This window comes from Cupressus sempervirens, chromosome 10, assembly GCF_028749045.1.
Source record: "Cupressus sempervirens isolate cs-2001-9-10 chromosome 10, ASM2874904v1, whole genome shotgun sequence".
Classification (NCBI taxonomy): Eukaryota; Viridiplantae; Streptophyta; class Pinopsida; order Cupressales; family Cupressaceae; genus Cupressus; species Cupressus sempervirens.
Window position 1 is genome coordinate 980,712,373 of NC_143127.1, and position 17,380 is coordinate 980,729,752.

Here is a 17,380-nt window from a genome sequence, read left to right on the forward strand (position 1 = left end):
ATGTTATAAGAATTTTTAGGGTTGCAAAGAGAGATGATACAAAAAAGGTGTATTGTTGGTATTGCGAGTTGCTATTGGAGTCTTCTGTTGTCGTTGTTGAGCTTGCACTGCAACTGTATTGTAACATTTTATTGAAGATAATACATTGTGCAGGTTTTGGAGGGGTGGGGTTGTTTTACCGAAAGTTTTTTCCCCACCAAAAAATCTTTGTGTTATGTGTTTCTATCTCTGTCTATTTTCTTTATGCTTCCTTGGCTAAAATATTGTTGTTTACATGATATTGAATCTGTAAGTGCAAAAGATTTTAATAGGATTTGCACCATACTTCTCTTAAGAGATTAGTGTAGGAAGTTGTTTCTGCACCTGAGTTTCCTTACAAATTTGACCTAACCCTAGATGATTAACCTACTTCAAGGATATTTTCATAGACATGAACTTGATCTATGTCTTTGTTTGTAGGTTCTTTGGAGAGAGAGTTGAATTCATACTCTCGAGAATCTGTGCTACATGGTGACAGACTATAGAATTCCCCAATAGTGATAGGGACAAATTTTCCTTCATCATATAGATTTTTACAAAGGTACTCAATGCATAAAGAATGACTAGACTCTCCTTGTTTTTATCAGGTAGGATGTGAATTAGTAGCATCATCAGAAGAAATGCTATCACTATCTACAATGCTGACATGTGGTAAAAAGTCATATGGTTCTGCAAAGAATTTAGCATGATCATCAAGAATGGGATAAGGATAAGGATCCTCATCACCAACATTGTCTTCATAGTCATTGAAATCCAATTGTTACTCATTTTCAAATGAATTTTTGGGTTTTGGAATAAATTTGTTAATCCCTAGATGGAAGGGAATCTTCTTGAAGCCTAGACCAGATGTATCTCAATTCCTCCTAGCTATCACTTTGATAGGATCAACCAAGTCATTTTTGGTGCATCCAATAGGACTAATCCCCTTGTATCCAAAGCATTTCATGAATTTAAGACCTAGACCATACTTTTTAGGAGTAATTTTATGAGACTATTATGTGAGGTCAATTGGAGATTCCTCTTTATATATCCATGTAACAAGGGCTCTATTTTCATCTTCCTCCTTGAGAGGTACAATAGCTTTGACAAAGGTACCATTGTACTTAGTTTGAGGTGGCAACACAAAAGGTCTCTTCACTTCAAATGGTCTCCCATAATTATGGGGAGACTCAGGAAGAGATGTCAAAGACAAAACTGGTTCTATGTGATATTCACCCATTCCAATTTCTTTCAACTTGAGTGACTGCTCGATTTGCTTCACCTTGGTATCATGATGGTCTATAGACTCCCTATTAGCAACTACAAAGTTTTCAGCAGTTTTCAATATGTTACATGTATAGCTAGTACTTGCAAGTATGGTGACTTTAGAGCCATGAAATGGGAACTTTATGCATTGATGGTAAGTGGAAGGCAAAACTCGTATCTCATGTATCCATGGTCTTCCTTGCAATATGTTGTAGGCTAAGGGAATGTCAAGCACCTAACAAGTGACATCCCTTTCTATAGGACCAACATGGATAGGCAACACCATGAGATCTAAAGATTTTTTCTTGACTTAGTCATATGCTTTGATAGTTATCTTGTGACTGGGATCAATGGACTCTTCAAAATAGTCAAATTATTTGAGTAGAGAAGGAGAGACAATGTCTAAACTAGCTCCATTATCAATGAGCACAGAAAAATATATGTTTCTAGTGTATCATGACCTCAATGTGTTAAGGTTGGTTATGCAGATGACTTAGTGAATTGTCGTCTGTCATGTCCCTTTTTCAAATAATTAAAATAATAATCTTTGCTAAGGTAGGCAAGCCCAAAAAGGTGAAGTTTCATAAAAAGGGGCTAATCTTTGGAAACCAATGTACTAATAAATGAAAAATTATTATTAAAATATGTTTTATTAACCCCTCTTGGACGTGAGTTAGAGTTATGCCCTCTTTTAAGGGATTTGGAGGCATTTTGGGCTCATTCCAGAACTTGATTTTTGCTCATTATTTTGTTGTTCTTTAGAGGCTGCCAAACCTATGGAGAAGGAGACCCAAGGATGGGAGTTTTTAGGTATATAGGAAGGGTGAGGATGGAATTTTAAAGCCATTCCATGTGCAATCTGATGCAGAGTTTTCCCTTGTGCTGAATAGTGGAAATTTGTGGGTGTTCAGGTGTGTTTTTTGTAAGAGTTTGGTATTTCCAGTTGAGTATTTCATATCAATTTGGGTTGTGACTATATTTTAGACATTTAGATGTTAAAATAGATCTTATTATATTTATTGGGTAGTGGTTAAACTTTTTTGATAGATTATTAGTGTTTTGTGGTGTTTCCGAGCTATTTTGTGTTATTTTCGGGAGACCAATGAGCATTGCTTTTGTCCTCCATTTGAGAGCTGTTGTGTAAATGTTATACAGATCTGGAAATATCATTTTTTAGGCTATTATGCTACTGAAATTTCTGTAAAAATGTCCACTTTCAGATTTATTAATAATATGTGAAGCTGTGAAATTTTTGGCACTATTTCGGGCATACCCGATTTGGGGTTTATTGAGAAATTGGTGGATCTTTGAAATATTGGTTGTTTGATTTTAAAAATTTGATTACAAGCTTGAAATATCATATAAAATTAAAGAAAGGGACATTTCAATGGTATTAAAGCTATGATCTTGCTAGCCTGAGGGTTTGTAGAAGTTTGCATGCAACTAAGTGAAAGAGAAAAGAGATATTTGCATCAAGAAAAGAATTAAGAAAATTTGATCAAACCTCTAGTTGAAAGTAAAAGTACAACATCCAAGGAAGGAAAAAGTATGGCTGATCCAGATGAGATGCCAAAAAAATTCTTCCAAGACATCCAAAATACTTGGAAGCAAATAGTGGATAGTTTGGCAGAAACTAGAGAGGCTTTGCGAATATTGACAGAAAAATTGCAAGGAGTTGCATCTATTAATGAGAAAGGAAGCACTTCAGAGGAGCCAAGAAATCTGAAACCCACACCCTCTAAATTAACAAAAACTACTTTCCTGCCTACATATGAGCCAATAGTGCCAAATCTAGCCCTTAATCCTGTGGAAGAGGTTATAGGTAACTTGATTGCATTAAGAGCTACTTACAATGGCTTAGATGATGACTTTCATAGTTCAGTTCCTTTTAGAGAATATGTGGATATGGTGAACACTTTGATGCCCAAGAAAGAGTATAGGAGGGAGAATAACATAAGTGGAAGAGAACTCAAAAATAAAATAACAAAATTTACAGCACCTACTTTTGATGGAACAAATAAAATTTCAGCTAGAGCATGGCTACAAAAATTATAGACCTTCTTCACACTTAACCCCATGATGGAGAGTGATGTTGTTCAATTTGCAAGTCTACACTTGGAAGATGCAACCTATGATTGATGGTATCATGGAATGACTACTCAAGGTCATGATCAGGTAACTACATTTGATGATTTCAGTCAAAGAGTGATAGATAGATCTGACCTCAAGGATGATGAAGAGTATTTTAAAGAATTGTCAAAGTTGAAGCAAACCAAATCAATTAATGAGTATATAGAAGAGTTTGGGAAAAGGTCAAGTGCACTATATTGAAGTAGCTTTAGAATCTAATTTAGATGAGCATGAGGAATTACATGACACTAAGGAGGAGGAAGAAGAAGAGAAAGAAAAAGAAATCGGCAAGGACGACACCTTAGCAGCATTATCAGGAGTCCCAAGATACCATCCCTTTCAAATTCGAAGGGTACTAGCAAGGAAAAGGTTGATAGTTCTTCTTGATACTGGGGCAACTCACAATTTTATTGATGAGGGATTTGTCATGAAAAGAGGGCTTAAAGCAGAAGATTTTGAGGGATTCAATGTTACTATAGCTAATGGATTCACTATGCCTTGCACACGGGTGGTGAAACAACTCAAGATGACCTTAGGAGATTATGAGTTATGTGATGACTTCTATGTTGTTGGCATTGGCAAGACAGATCTTGTATTAGGTGTTCAATGGTTGCACTCCATTGGAGACTATTACATGAACCATCAAACTATGGAGTTTAAATTTCACTCCAATGGGAAAGAAGTCTTATTGAGAGGTTTATCGAATGGAGAACCTAAGGTGGTCTCTGCAAAGAGGATGGAGAGGACTTTTTGAAGAGGACAAGTAGCATGGGTAGCAGGAGTCATAACCCATCCAACAAGCTCTCCAAAGAATCAAGGTAATTTCCATTTTGAAATTCAAAATATTCTTGATAAGCATAGTATAGTTTTCAATGACTTGCCTCTAGGATTACCACTAGATAGAGGTTTTGAGCATGTTATAGAGTTAGAACAGGGTGCCAAACTAGTTATAACAACCCCATACTACCATCGAAGAGGTTATAAGGAAGAAATTGAAAAAACTATTAAGGAACTCCTTGACATGGGATTCATAAGGCCTAGCTCTAGTCCATTTGCATCATCTATGGTACTTGTCAAGAAAAAGGATGGTACAATGAGAATGTGTATAGACTAAAAAGTTCTAAACAAGAAGACCATAAAGAATAGGTATCCAATATCACACATATATGAACTCATTGATGAGTTACATGGTGTTGTATACTTCTCAAAAATTGACTTAAGATCAGGGTACCATCAAATTCGAATGAGGAGTGAAGATGTGGAAAAGACTGCTTTCAGATGTCACTATGGGCATTTTGAATTTCTTGTTATGTCATTTGGCCTCACTAATGCACCTGCAACATTCCAATCTTCTTTGAATAAGGTATTCAGCCAACATCTTTGAAAATTTGTTTTCGTATTTTTTCTTGATATCTTGATTTACAGTAAAACATGGGAAGAGCATCTTAAGCACATAGACACTTTTTTGGAAATCTTGGAGCAGCAATCCCTATATGCTAAGCTATCTAAATGTGAGTTTTGTTTGACAAAGATCCTATATTTGGGACATATTATAAGTTCTAAAGGAGTATAGGTTGATCAACAAAAAATCTAGGCAATTTTGGATTGGCCTCCACCCACTAATCTTACACAGTTGAGAGGTTTCTTCGGGTTGTGTAGCTACTCAAAGGGGACATCCAATAGCATTTGAGAGTAGAAAACTAAATCAATTAGAGAAAGGTTAGTCCATCTATTATAAGGAAATGTTGGCAATCATGCATGCACTTCATAAGTTTAGACAATATTTGGTATGTGGGAGATTTATTGTAAAGACAAACCATAATAGCTTTAAGTTCTTCTTGAACCAAAGGGATTTGAATGATCGTCAACAAAAATGGGTAAGAAAATTGCAAGCTTATGATTTTGATATTGAATACATGAAAGGAAAGAATAATGTCATTGTTGATGCTCTCTCAAGAAAGCCCACTCTGTGTTCCTTAACATCTATCTCTGTTGATTGGAAAGTCTCCATAATTTTAGAGTATGCTAAAGATTCCTTTGCCACCAAGATTTTGGATAAGTTAGTGGATGATAATAGGTACAAGGTTGTTGATGAATTGATTTATTACAAGAACAGGATCTTCTTAGTGCAAGGATCAAAAACTAAGGAGAGGATATTGAGAGCCTTACATGACACACCTTTGGTTGGTCATCAAGGATACTTCAAAACATAAAGGAAAATTTGAGAGTGGTTTTCATGGAAGGGTATGAAGGAGGATGTCCTTAAACACATCAAGGAATGTATGGTATGCCAACAAAGCAAGAGTGAGCAAAATTTTCCTGTAGGGTTGTTGCAACCACTTCCTATTCCTGAAAAATAATGAGAAAGTATTTCCATGGACTTCATCACTAGGTTGCCCGAGGTTCAAGGTAAGGATTGCATATATGTGGTGGTAGATAGATTAACTCAGTATGCACATTTCTTTCCTATCACATCTAATTTCAAGGCATCACAAGTGGCCAAATTGTTCTTCAAGGAAATTTTTAGATTACATGACTTGCCTAGAAACATTGTCAGTGAGCGAGATAGTAGATTCCTTAGCTCTTTTTGGAAGGAGCTCCTTCATTTGGCAGGAACTAAACTCACTCTCAGTACTAGCTATCACCCTCAAACAAATGGACAAACAGAGATAGTTAATAAATGGAGAGGGATATTTGAGGAACTATGTTTCAAATCAACAACATGCTTGGGGGAAATGGTTGCACCTAGGGGAGTATTGTTACAATACATATCATCACATGTCTATTGGTATGCCTCATTTTCACGCTCTTTATGGTTATGATGCCCTTTCCTTTATTGATCTAGTACTTTCAAATAGTAGAGTACCTACAACAAGTGATTTCGTCAAGCAAATCCAAGACATAATAAGGTCCCTCAAGGATAATCTACAACATGCACAAAACCAACAGAAGTTGTATGATGATAGGAAAAGGACCGAAAGATCTTTTGAGGTGGGAAATTTGGTATTTGTCAAGTTGTAGCCATATAAGCAAAGCTGATCCGGTGGATAATTTCAGTAAAAATTGAAGTGTCTTCAAATCTCTAGATTTTTGCACCATCAAAAAGATCTCAGTGTCCTAATTCCAATGCAACTTGAACGGAGCAAAAAGGAGTCCGTTCATGCAAGTTATGCTCGGTCAAAGTTCTGGTCAACAGGTAAACCAGAGGGCTAAATAAGGGACAAAATCAAACCATCTCAAAAGTGGTCAACAATGGATTTCAAAATGAAGTGCCTGATGAGAGCTTTCCAACGGTGTTCATTTCATCAAAAAAGAACTTCATATGTTAAAGTTAATGGCCGTTTGAATTTTGGAGGCAAAATGTAATAGTGATGACATCATCATGATATCAGCAGCTCAAGTGATGACACATGTCAAAAATATGAGCAAATAAAATAGTACCACATGGCACCTCAAGCTCGAATTTGGTAGTTTAAAAATTTGTTGAGGAGGTTTGAACCCTCAACCTCTCATTCCCTACTTTCCCTCCTTGCCACTAGACCACATGGAGCATTTAGCAATTTTGTAACAGATTTTCTATTTAAACTATGAATGCCACCAAAGCCTTTTGAAAAGATGCATAGGTGGGAGTTGAACCCTCGACCTAGCTGCCCCTAAAATAGCTATGTGCCAATACACCACTGATGTGGCTTGTTAAATGCATGGCAGATGTGTTATTTAACTTGTATCAAACAACAAAGCCCCCTTAAAATAGATTTATTTGTTATTTTTAACAACATTAACCCCTAAAATTGTATAAATGCCAAAATGTAAAAATGGCAAAGGAGATTTTTGAGGGGGGTTGTTTTGTTTTATTCCCTATTATTAAATTAATTGGTTTTGAACCAATTTAAGCAAATTATTTTGTATAAAAAGAGGGGGTAGGATGTCATTTGGGGGCAACAGAAATTAAGGGAGACTTGAGAGAAATTGCTCTTGGTGAAGTTTTTTTTCTAAAGGAATAGAGAGATTTTTCTAGGAGATTTTTTTTGGAGCCATTTTCGTATTTCAAAGTATTGTTATGCTATCGAAGTGCTAGAAGAAATGGTCTTCTTTGGTGCATATTTGTAATTGATTTCTAGAGATTAATTGGATTGATCATACTCTATTAGAGATAGCCCAGAGACGTAGTCACGTTTGTGGTGAACTCTAAAATCAAACTTTGTTTGCACTTTCTATCTTCTTCTCTCTCAATTCTGTTTATTTCACCTCAAGCTTTTGAGTTTGTGATGCTTAATTTCATTTATGTTAAATGTATTAAGACTTCCGCTAATTTGATTTTATTTAAGCATTCAATAATGCAATTAGTCTAGATCTGTCCATTCGATCAAAAGCACCTTGAAGAAGAGTGGGGCAGAGAAACGCAAGCCAAGGTTCTATGGGCCTTATAAGATCACCAAGAGGGTAGGAGAGGTAGCTTATGAATTGGAGCTCCCACCAAACAGCAAAATACATAATGTTTTCCATGTATCTTGCTTGAAAAAAGTTCTAGGCCAGAAAACTATAGTATCTACAGAATTACCACCTCTTGATGATGAAGGGAAATTAGTTTTGATACCAGAAGAGATTTTGGGTACAAGAGAGAAAAGATTGAGAAATAGGAGCATCATAGAGCATTTGGTCAAATGAAAAGGATTACCACTGGAGGATGCAACTTGGGAAGGAGCACATATTCTTGAGCATTCCAACCTTCATTGCTTGAGGACAAGAAATATTTGGGAGGGAAGGATTTGTCATGTCCCCTTTACAAAAAATTAAAATAACAATCTTTGCTAAGGCGGGCAGGCCCAAAAAGGTGAAGTTTCAGAAAAAGGGGCTAATATTTGAAAACCAATGGACTAATAAATAAAAAATTATTATTAAAATATGTTTTATTAACCCCTCTTAGATGTGAGTTAGGCTTACACCCTCTTTTAAGGGATTTGGAGGCATTTTGGGCTCATTCAAGAACTTGTTTTTTGCTCATTGCTTTGTTGTTCTTCAGGTGTGTTTTTTGTAAGAGTTTGGCATTTCTGGTTGAGTATTTCATATCAATTTGGGTTGCTGCTATATTTTAGACATTTAGATGTTAAAATAGATTTGAATATATGTATTGGTTTATGTTTAAACTTCTATGATAGATTATTAGTGTTTTGTGGTGTTTCCGGACTATTTTGTGTTATTTTTGAGAGCCCGATGAGCATTGTTTTTGTCCTCTGTTTGGGAGCTATTGTGTAAATTTTATATAGATCTAGAAATTTCATTTTTTAGGTTGCTATGCTACTGAATTTTTTTTTAAAATGTCCACTTTCAGATTTATTAATAATATGTGAAGCTGTGATATTTTTGGCACTATTTTGGGCATACCCAATTTGGGGTTTATTGAGAAGTTGGTGGATCTTTGAAATATTGGTTGTTTGATTTCAAAAATCTGATTAGAGGCTTGAAATATCATATAAAATTAGAGAAAGGGACATTTCATCATCCTCCTCAGAGGACATATAGTAAGGTTAGGTTAGATGAGCTACCATAGATTGAAACCTCTCAAGATCAAGATCTTGAGGTATGTTTGCCTCAGTGAGGGCTTTGTTGAGAATCTACCTATGAGTAGGTGAGATTTTGAGCAGTTCAAATATCATGATTTGAGCATATGTTTTTTATAACTAATCGAGGATACTATAGCTAGTAGCCGCAGAAGTTGTTGCAAGTTTTGTTCCTTTGCCAAATGGATCAACAAGAGGTTTGTCTTTGTGTTGTTCTAGCTTAGAAGTAGAAAGCATAAGGCCTTTGAGTACTAACTTGGTACGAGAATGTGTAACATCATTGGCATAAGATTTTGATGGTTCATTGTTAGATGTATTAGAAGTAGGGCCCCTTAAGATGAATGGTGTCTTAGGTTTAGTTTTGTCTTGTTTTCCCTTGATAGTTATAACTTCACAATACTCAACATCCACCAATTCAATCATGTGGAATATCTCATCATCATCATTAGAGTGTCTATAGTTGATCTTGTTATTAGATTTTTGTTTTGATTTTTCTCCTTTTCCATAAGACGGGAATGACTCCTTGAAAGCCTTGTGATCTATGTTCTTGTTATGTCCATCTGTAGCAATGTCACCATCATTGATTAGGTCTTGGAATTTGTGATGCAAGTTGATGCAATTTCTTATTTTGTGACCTTTTTTCTAGTGTAATTCAAAAAAATTAGTTTTGTTCCACCATGGTGGTTGTGGTTGTGGATCATAATAATGAGAGTTATCCAATGGAGAAATGAGCTTTTTTTTGTTGCAAGGTCTTGAAGACCACATCCAAAGGTTCACCTATAGGCGCATATGTTGGAAATATAAGAGGAGTAACTGGGTGGGGGGGGGGGGATGAATCAGTTACCACTAAAATAAATCCTAGATCCCTTAGATGTCAACCATGAAATTTAGACTGATAAAATTGATCACTGCTGAAACTCAATAAACACACAAAAATTATTGTAACTCAATAAATGCATAGTGTGAATTACTTTAGTAAATCTTAAGATGTTATCAGTAATTACTTGCAAGCATGAAAGAAATAACATGAACACATAAGACACCAGGATTTAACGTGGAAACCCAATTTGAGAAAACCACCAATGTAACTGGTTACTATTTTTCACTCTTCTAAAGTGAGCCCTGTTAGAAGCCAGCCTTGTTAAAGGTTTAAAAACACACTGTTAGGTGTGATCCTATTAAAGGATTTAATCACCCTATTAGGAGTGGCCTTGCAAAAGGTTTTGAAACAATTTAATGGAATTGCTACCTTGTTAGAGGATTTACAAATGGTTGTTAAACCAACTTTGTTAAGAGATTTTAGTTCACTGCTACAATGGTTAGAGAGTAACAATGAAATGACCTAATTTGTGATGCAACTAAATTGCTAATTATAGATCTCTGCTCTGGTTCATACTTGATCCTTCCTTGATTGAATAATACTTTTTTGTTCCACAGGGATATCTACTTTATCCTTCAAGTTCACTTCCTCTCCTTTTATCTCTTTCAATCAACTTATTCAACTTGCATCTCATACACATTTTTAAATCATAGCTTGACCTTTTACTTATACCTTTCAGATTATCAAGTCAACTCAAATACAAATTAGAATAGCCAATATTCATCATCTCAGTCAGCTAGAATCAATAGGTAAAATAATTAAGCTTTACATGCCAAAATAAGAAAATCATTTGGTAGCCAACCCTACTTGATAGAAATTGATTCTAAAGGGATTTCTTGTGTTCATCAATAGAAGCTCGGTTAACACTGCAAACTTACAAAAATTCCTTTGGTAACTGAGTGAACTCGGTCAATACTGACTCTATTCAACTTTCCCTTTGTTAACCAAGTGAGCTTGGTTAACACTCTTTTCTGCTTAACTTCTTTCGACGCCCCAATGAGCTAGGTAGAAACTACATTTTGCACAGAGTATAATCAAGAATGCTCAATAGACTAGGAAAACTATCTTCACTGACCAAGTAAGCTCAACATGCACTAACTGTCAACTGATATGACATTTGTGTAACATCAAGGACAACACACAATCAATCAATTGTATCCAACAATCTCCCTTTTTGGCATTGATGGAAACACAACATGTCATAGCACAAAGAAATTTTGAGAACAAGACTTCCTCTGTCAGAAAGTTTATCCCTCTTTGATTTTAGTATTCTCCCTCTACGAAGGAACTATTTAACTTATCCCTCTACAAAATTTCAAAAAGATATGATAGTAAATTCCTCCCTCCTTGGCAACACATGCCAAAGACAATTCTGATTAGTGTCAATGTACCTTGAGTACAGATTCATCTGCAATATTTATTTGTCAATACTATATCAACTAATTGATCTTCAAATTGGTTCTTGTTGATGCATCACTAAAATTTATTTAGTGAGCTTTAGATAGGCGAATGACCCCTAGCTTACCTCTTAGATACAAAAATGCATCCTTAGGTAATGACTTTGTGAATATATATGCAATTTGTTCTTTTGTATGCACATATTTCAATCTGATTTCTTTGTCCTATACTAATTCTCTTACAAAGTGATATTTGATACTTTGTTTTGGAATGCATCATTGGATTCTTTGATATGTTGATTGCACTTGTGTTATCACAATACATCACTATTGGCTCTTTAATTTCAACCTTCATTCCTTCCAACAACTATTTGAACTAAACAATGTTAGAACAATTCACTACTGCTACTACATATTTTGCTCCTGTTGTGGATTGAGATGTGCAGTTTTGTTTCTTGCTTATCCAAGATACTAGCCTTTTACCAAGAAAGAATGCTCTACCAATAGTGCTCTTTTTGTCATCAAGATTTCTTGCCCAATCAGCATCAATAAATACTTTTAGGTCAAGGTTGCCTCCAAGTTTGCACCATAAGCCACAGTCTTCAGTACCTTTCAAATATCTCAATATTCTTTTTATTGCCATCATGTGGTTATCTCTAGGTTTAGCTAAGAATCTTTCCACTATCCCAACTACTAAGGCAATATCTAGCCTTGTATGTACCACATTCTATAGTTTCCCAATCATTGATCCATATAGGGTTTGATCTAATTCTTTGTAGTCATCATCTTTTGTGAGCTTAAGTCTAGTACACATAGGGGTTCCAAATGATTTTGAATCTTCCATTCCAAATTTCTTGAGTATCTCTTTGATGTACTTAGATTGAGTGATATAAATACCATTTTTTTTTTCTGTATTTGCAATCCAAAAAAGTCTTTTATTTCACCAAACATGGACATTTCAAATTCTTTATTCATTTGTTCTAAAAATTATTTGCATAAATCATCATTTCTTGTGAATAGAGTATCATCCACAAATATTTTTGCCAACACAATCTTCTTATCTGGTCCTTCCTTGATGTATAGGATGCTATTAACATTTGTTCTTTGAAAACCAATATGTATCAAATAGTTATGTAGTCTTTCATACCAGGCTCTAGGAGCTTGTTTTAGACCATATAGGGATTTGTCTAATTTGCAGACCATGTCCCTTTCATATGGATCAACAAAACCTTTTGGTTGCTCAATGTAGACTTCCTCATCAAGTATTCCATTCAAAAATGCAGATATAACATACATCCCATATACTTTGAATCCTTTGTGAGCTGCTTAAGTCAGTAAATTTGTAACACCTTCTAATCTTGCAACAAGGGCAAATGTTTCACCATAATCAATACCTTCTTGAGAATAACCTTTACATACCAACATTGCTTTGTTTCTTGAAACTTTTCCATCTTTATTCAACTTATTTCTAAATACCCATTTAGTACCAATCACATTTTTTTCTTTGGGCTTAGGTACAAGAGTCCAATTTTTATTCTTTTCTATCTGTTCTATTTCTTCATTCATAGCCTCAATCCAACTTTTATTTTCTAGTGCATCTTTAACAATTCTAGGTTCAAATTCAACAAGTAAACATGTATCTTTTAGTTTTCTTTTTGTCATCGTTCCATCAAATTTTTCTCCAATAATATGATCAAATGCATGATGCCTTCTTACATATTTAGCCAATACAAGTTCTTTGACTTTTGAATGAGTTGCATTTTCTTCATTTTGAATTTCAACTTCTGGCTTGAGTCCTTCTGTCTTTGGCTCAAGTTCTTCAAACTTGGTATGCACTAACTTAGTAGCCTTTGAATGTGACTTGGGTCCCTCTGAATCAATTTTCACTTCCTGTAACTTAGTAGCTAATGGAGATTTGGAGAGCTCGAGAGATGAAATCACCTTTTTGTCAAATGTGTTTGGTAATGTATCAGGTTCATAGTAGATAGATCTATTGTAGTCTTCTTGCTCCTTTTTTCTTTCTTCTTCAATCTTTTTTGCAAACTCATCAATTCTCACATGTGCACTGTCAATGATTTCATGAGTGGATAAATTCAGACATTTGTATGCTTTACTTCTGCAAGAATATCTTAGAAATATACCTTCATCACCTTTTACATCAAATTTTCCTTATCTAGATTCTTTCAAGATACAGCATTTGCTGCCAAATACTTTCAGGTAACTTACATTGTGTTTGTAGCCATACCATATCTCATAGGGAGTTTTGTTTGAGTCCTTCTTCAACTAAACTCAGTTTAAAGTATGAACTGCAATGCTAATAGCTTCCTTAAAGTATTTGATAGCAACATTCTTTTCAATCATTAGTGTCTTTACACAATCCATGATGGATCTGTTTCTTCTTTCAACTATTCCATTTTTCTCAAGAGTACTAGGGGCTAATACTTCTCTTTTGATTCCTCTTTCAATGTAGAAATTGTTGAATTCATTTGAGATGAATTCACCATCTCTATTTGATCTTAAGCATTTCAATCTTTTTTCAGTTTCTTTTTCTACTCTAGCCAGATACCATTTAAATTTCTCAAAAACTTCTTATTTTTCTTTGAGATACATAACAGTCATCATTCTAGAATAATCATCAACAAAAAGAATGAAAAACTTTTCTCCACTATAAGTTTCTATTCCAATGGATCCACACAAATTAGTATGCACAATTTCCAAGACATCTTCTGACTGATAGTTTTTGCTTTTAAAACTAGTCTTTCCCATTTTACCAATTTGGCAATTCTTGCACAATCTAACATTAGGTTTCTTCAAACTAGGAAGACCTCTTACCCTTTTGAGTTTTTTGATCTTGACCATATTATCAAAGTTTACATGACATAGTCTTCTCTACCATAGCTAGCTTTCTTCTACTTGAGCAATGAAACATGAAAAATCACCAAGATCAAGATAAAATAGGTTACCTTTTGTTTGCCTTCCTGATCCAATCAAATTTCCTTGGTTATCCAGTAATCTCACCATGCCATTCATGAATTCTACTTGAATCCATTGTTCAACTGTGTCACACTCAGCAAGTTATGTTTTAGTCCTTCAACCCAATAGGAATTATCACATACAATTTCATTGGTTAATGAGATTCAAAATTTTCCTTTTATGCAACAAGGTTCATTATTCCCAAACCTTACACTACCTCCATCATAGTGCTCAAAATGTTCAAACTTAGTTTTGTCTCTAGTCATATAGTGAGAACATCCACTATCTATGATCCATGTGTCATTCTTTATAACATGAGAGACAAGTGCCATCTTATCTCCTTCATTATCAGATTCATCTTTTACAACAATATATACTATTTCATCTTCACTGTTATCAGAATCTTTAGCCATAAAACAATTTTTCTTACCTTTGTCTTTGTAGGATTTGTGACCTTGGAATTCTTTCTTTCCTTTGTACTTGTGGCTTTTCTTTTCTTCCTTTCTTTTTTTGTTTGGACACCTAGCGACAATATGACCAATTTCCTCATAAGAAAAACATTTTAGAGGGACCTTACCTTTGTACTTTTCTCTGCTCCTGGAATATTTTTTTGCAAGTAGAGCTTCAACAATTTCAAGGTCACTATCAGAACTTTCTTTAGTTTCTTCCTCACTTTCTAATTGATTATCTTTTATTTTCTTGCCTTTTTCTTTGAGTGAGAGCTTAGCTTCAAATGCAAACTCAATATTATTGAAAGCAGGAACATAGTTGTCAAAGTTGTCTAGTTCAAAAGTTGTCAGTCTTTCTACTAGGGCATATAAACTTAGCTTGTTATTTGGATCACATCTCTTTTCTTGAATCACAGATACTCTAGTTGCATAGAAAGGAAGAAAAGTTTTAAGAACTTTACTTACAATAGTTTCTTCTTTAATTTCTCTTCCAGATGCTCTGATTGCACTAACACTGGCCTTAATTCTTTCCACATATTTTGCAATATTTTCATCTTCTCTCATCCTCATTTGATCAAATTTTCCTCTAAGACTTTCTGCTTTGCCTCTTCTTACATTGTTATCTCCATAGATTTCTTTTAGTTTGTTCCACATATCAAAAGTAGTTTTACAATCTTTGACCTCATCAAATTCAACATAACTGAGAATAGATGTAATGTCAATCATCATGATGTTATGGTTCTTCTTCTCAGCAATATCATCAACTGATAATGTTCTAGTGGGAGTTTTATATTCTTCATCAAGATATTTGCATCTTGAATCATTGATGGTAGCCAGATGAAGCCTCATAAGTCCTTGCCATTCTACAAAATTGTCTCTATTCAGCTTTGGAATATCTCTCTCGTGAGACATCTTGATCTTTAGCTTAGGTTCTTGAAACCTTCTTCGCAAGCGAGAAAGTGTCATCACACAAATCATGTAGAAGTTACCCTAGCAGTTAGCTTAGGACTCTAGGGTCCCTACTAATCCTTATGCAACCACTAGTATCCTCTCATACTGACAAGACATACTATGGAATGCAAGGTTGTAACCAAGCATTCTCCCTACTCCTATCCTAGTCTGTACTAGCACCCGAGGCATGGGCGAGAACAAAACAATTATCTTATTAGGTTCATTAAGTCAATATTAGGTGAGAATGTTTTCACTTATTAAAACAACTTACAATGAGTTACCCTGGCAGCGTCTTAGGGCCCAGGCCCCCATTGCAAGCCACTTCTCGACACTACAAGCAGATAACCTACCCTAAGCTCATGGAATCATAAATCTCATAATCACCCCAGTCCTATACAACCGACTGGAAAGAAATACCAAAAGATAATCCACAATAAGAACATCAAATATCCATAATAAAAGCATCAAATCTCCATGAGAAACTAAAAAGCATCCATAGATAATCATGACCACAACAGTTCTCTATTGGCAACTAAAGGTATCACTGATAATCAGAAGTATCCATTGGTTCTCAATAACCAAAATATATCTCAAAATCATACTGATCGAAGACTCCAAAATGGTCGAGTCAAAACATGTCACAACATGACATCATAAATCAACATTTCAGTCCCATCATGGCGACTAGAAAGTAATCCAAGGATAACTGATCGATGACTCAAAAATGGTTAAGTCAAATGTCTCATACATAAGAATCTTAGCTTCTCACAAGAAGACTAGAAAACAATATCAATCAGTAAATACAAACATTTCATAGAGCATTCTATCACATAACCATAGTTGGGTTTAGGAAGATCAGAAATAAGACATCATCATGACATCACAATCATAACCCCCAAGCCTTTGGTAGACGTCCTATACTGGTCAACACTAGTCAACCCAAAACCCAAAACAAATAGCATATAACATATATACATACTTACATATATACATATATACATACATAAATATATATATATATACATAAATATACATACATACATACATAAATATATATATATATATATAATTATTAATATTCAGTGATAAATATTTTAAAATGTTTTAAGAAATTTGAAATGGAGAAATTTGATTTCATCCCCATCAAATCGCATAACACATAACACATATATGTATGGAGTACTGCCGTCGGCATGCGGTACCCTACGGTCGCAGGGCCTGTGGCGACAGCGGATACTTTGTACCCTCTGTCATCGCAGTGCCTGCGAGAACAGGTACCCATGACGACAACGAGTACAAGGGTGCTAGTTCTGTTCTCCCCCCCCCCCAAATTTATGCAATATGATATATATTTTTATTATAACGTTTTACAAAAAACATTTGTTATCACTGCGATTCAGATTTTCAAATGTATACTTTCCGCAGTGACTTTAACATGCAGTTTATTATATATATATATATATATATATATATATGTGTGTGTGTGTGTGTGTGTGTGTGTGTGTGTATTTATATTTATATTTATATATCTATATATATAGATATAGATATATATATATGTGTGTGTGTGTGTTTGTGTGTGTGTGTGTGTGTGTGTGTGTGTGTGTGTGTAGATCTGAATAAACATGTCTTTATCTACACAATTTTAAAGGTTTTCAATTTTAAGAAATTTCATAAAATATTTGTTTTCCAAATTTGCCCAATAAATCTTCTAATGGATTTGGCTATAAATTTAATACCTAGCCCCGTAATCTC